Genomic DNA, 3,854 nt, shown 5'->3' with positions numbered 1-3,854 from the left:
AACCCATCGGGGATTCTTAGGAACATATACCACAAACTTCGGGGTAAATAATACAAGCTCGAAAGTAGAGCATTGTTCAAAAGCAGATGACACAATTTATCAAAGGCATTATATACCCATGGAAAGGCTCTCAAGGTTATTCAATATGAAGGACACTGTCAGATAAAATCCAACAAAGGAACTGATGGTCCACAAGGGATCTGATGTGAGCATCGGTACTCAACCAGAGGAAGAAGAATGCACGGGCATCATATTATAGAACATCTGAATAATTCGATGCTTAGATAACAAAGGAATTTCGATTTCTGAAACAAAGGATCAGAGGCAGTCGCTTTGATCAAGGATGGATAAGTTGGATAGACCAGAGGCACAATTGACGACAAATAGTTTGGTCGAGAACTAGCTCATGTTCTGTCAGGGCCCCGACTCAATGCCACATCGATCTAGCATGTAACACCTCATATCACTTTGCGGCCTCACGCACGGTATTCCCACGGGTGTCGCCTTACCTTAGCCCGGGACCGTTTGCGCCTTTTGGCACACGTATATGACGGTGTCGCTAGCATCCATATGATAAGGAGCCCGGGCTGACATGGCTAGTCGTAAACCCAAAGTGGCACAGACTTACAGGGACAGGCATCCATGACCCAGCATCCGAACGTGTCGGTCATCAGCGAGTGAATCCAGGCTGTAGCACTGGGCTAGCAGGACTCCGGTGAACCGGGCTGTAGCGGGCTAACAGGACTCCGGTATTCATCGCGTGACATTTCCCCGAAGGGACAGACACAGGAACGAAGAAGGACACATGCCGGCCAGTCTAAGTGTTCCGGAGCAGTAGCAAGCTACCATGGCTCGGTGGAAACACTAGGTGACATTTCCCGGTAAGAGAGGCTACTAAAGATAAACAACTAGAAGGTCAGATCCCACACATACCAAGCATTTCAATAACATACACACAATATGCTCGATATGTGCAAATACAACATGGCATCACAACATGACTCTACGACTCAAGTAATTTATTCAATAGGCTCCGAGGAGTGAGATATTACAAACATGGGTCTCATGACCCAACAATCAGAGCATACAAGTCAAAGCACAAGCGGAAGCTATCATGTCTGGGTACAGACATCTATAACTGAAAAAGGCTGAGAAGCCTGACTATCTACCAGATCCTGCCGGGGCACAAGATCGTAGCTGAGGTAACAAGCTAAACGTCGAAGTCCACGTGGAACTACTAGTGAGACTGAAGTCTCTCTACAAAAACATAAAATAGGCAAACGTGAGTACAAATGTACCCAGCAAGACTTACATCAGAACTAACTACATATGCATCATTATCAACAAAGGGGATGGTGGGGTTTAACTGCAGCAAGCCAGCTTTGACTCGGTGGCTATCCTAAACTACGACTGCAAGCGACTCTTTTGAGGTGGCGCACACGAGTCCACATATTCACCATATCAATACACCACTATGGATCCGCTCCCGTCTACCTACGAGAACGCCATCCATAGCACTCACGCTTATCTTGCGTATTTTAGAGTATCCACTTTCACTTGTCTATGAACTGATATAAGCAACCCAGAAGTCCTTTTCCGCGGACACGGCTATTCGAATAGTTGATGTTAACCCTGCAGGGGTGTACTTCTTCATACATGTTTCCACCACTTAGCGTCTGCACACGACATGTGCTCGGCAGACTTCAAGCGAAAGCCGACGTGGGTGTAGACCACGACCTACCTAAACACTCAAGTCTCTAGTCCAGGTTTATCGCCTATTCGGGTTCCATCCATGAGGAGATCCAGCCGGAGTTTCGCTCACAGCCCCAAACGATGTGAACAGGGTTCCCGAGATACCAAACGGGCATCCGGTACACCGTGCCACGTACCTACCGCATCACAGCCCACCCCTATGGTCAGCGCTGTCCACGGCCTCCAGTAAGCTACAAACACCAGAAACTACTTGCAACTCCTGGACAGAGGACGAGGGTGAATAAGAAGTCGAGCGGGGTCATATTTCAGGGCCCAATGTATGGTAGTAGCTGAATCATGGATCACAAACACAGAACTCAGTTCCTAAGGACGGCTTCAATGAGACAACCCACCATGTACTCCTACATGGCCTCTCACCGACACCTTTTACCAAATCGTGTTCACACACTTAGCTCACACATGGTAGGACATGTTCACACACCTCTGATTCATCCCCGATGAATCAGACCTGACTCAACTCTAAGCAGTAGCAGGCATGACAAACAAACATGAATGAGTAGGCACATCAGGGCTCAAACAACTCCTACTCATGCTAGTGGGTTTCATCTATTTACTGTGGCAATGACAGGTCATGCAAAGGATAAAGGGGGTTCAGCTACCGCAGCAAGTAACAGATGAATCGGTGTTGTCCTAATGCATTAAAAGAGAGCAGGAGCGAGAGAGTAGGATTGTATCGGAATGAACAAGGGGGTTTTGCTTGCCTGGCACTTTTGAAGATAACATTGAGTCTTCATCAGTGTCAACGATCACATCATCGGTATCACGTCTATCGAGAGGGGACAAATACCGGCAACACAGAAGGGAACACAATCAATGCAATGCACAATATGATGCATGATCATGACATGGCAAAATGAATGTGTGTTGGGCTAATGCAACTAAAACCAGATTAAATGGAGTTGGTTTGAATCCAAGATTCAAATTCAAACTCCATATGTGGATATTTAAATGCCCTTTATATGATTTGTGCTAAACAGCAGCTATATGTTGTTCTAACATGCATGAAAATGGTACATATGGATTCCTTGAATTTTTCTGATAATTTTTCATATATAAATTATTTAATTTGGAGTTACGGTTAATTTTCTATGATTTATTGAAGTTTTAGCTATTTTCTGAAATTTCCTGAATAATATTAAATCCAGAAAATACTTATTGCGTCAGCCCCACGTCACAGTGACGTCAGCAGGGTCAACTGGGCTGGCTCGGTCAAACCTGACGTGTGGGGGCCACACGTCAGTGACACAGGAGCTAATCCCGGTCAAACCCAGCGCTGACTGGGGTTTGACCAGGGGTGGGGCCCGCTGTCAGTGGCCTAGGGGGTTGGTTAGCGCGTCATTAGTGGCTAATGACAGCGCCACGTCACTGGCCACCGGAGTTCGGCCGGCGGCGACCCGAAACGCGGCGGAAGTTCACCGGGGTTGCGCTACGGGCGGCGGCTGGACGTGCGAAGGGCACCAGAAAGTAGCCCGTGCCCGTGCGCATCTAGGGGGCCAACGGGAGGTGCGGGGGTGGCCGGGGTTCGCCGGAATGGAGCCCGAGGCGGCGGCCGGAGCTTGGGTGGGTGCGGGGTTAGCGCTGCAGCTTGCAAACAAGCTAGCTGCCACGCTAGCGTTGCTCCACGGGTCGTTGCGAGTGCAACGGACGCACGCGCGGGGCCATTTGGTCACCGGGGCTTCGCCGGCGACGAGTCCGTGCGGCGGAGCGTCTCGGCTCCGGTAGAGGGGGCGGCTAGAGCTCGTAATCGGGCTTGGGGTTAGGGGGAAACGAAGCAGGGACTCACGGGGATCGTGCAGGGAGGGTCAGCGAGCTCGGGGAAGCGACGATGGTGGCGAATTGACGGTGAAGATCCTCGGCGGCCGGCGATGGAAACGGCGATGCCGGCGGCGTAGTGGCGCGTTCGTAGGGCCGTGGGTCGGTGGGGAGGAAGGAGGGGTCGAGGGGGAGCTCCTGGGCGCATCGGCGAGGCTAGGGGTGGCCGGTGGCCACAGGGAAGCTCGTCGGCGGCGGCGGGTGTGTTCGGTGGCTGCGCGCGAGAGAGCCAGAGGAGGAGAGGAGCTCGGGGAGAGAGTGAGAGGCCT

This window comes from Triticum dicoccoides, chromosome 6B (genome assembly GCF_002162155.2).
Source record: "Triticum dicoccoides isolate Atlit2015 ecotype Zavitan chromosome 6B, WEW_v2.0, whole genome shotgun sequence".
NCBI classification, from domain to species: domain Eukaryota; kingdom Viridiplantae; phylum Streptophyta; class Magnoliopsida; order Poales; family Poaceae; genus Triticum; species Triticum dicoccoides.
This window is presented reverse-complemented; position numbering follows the sequence as displayed.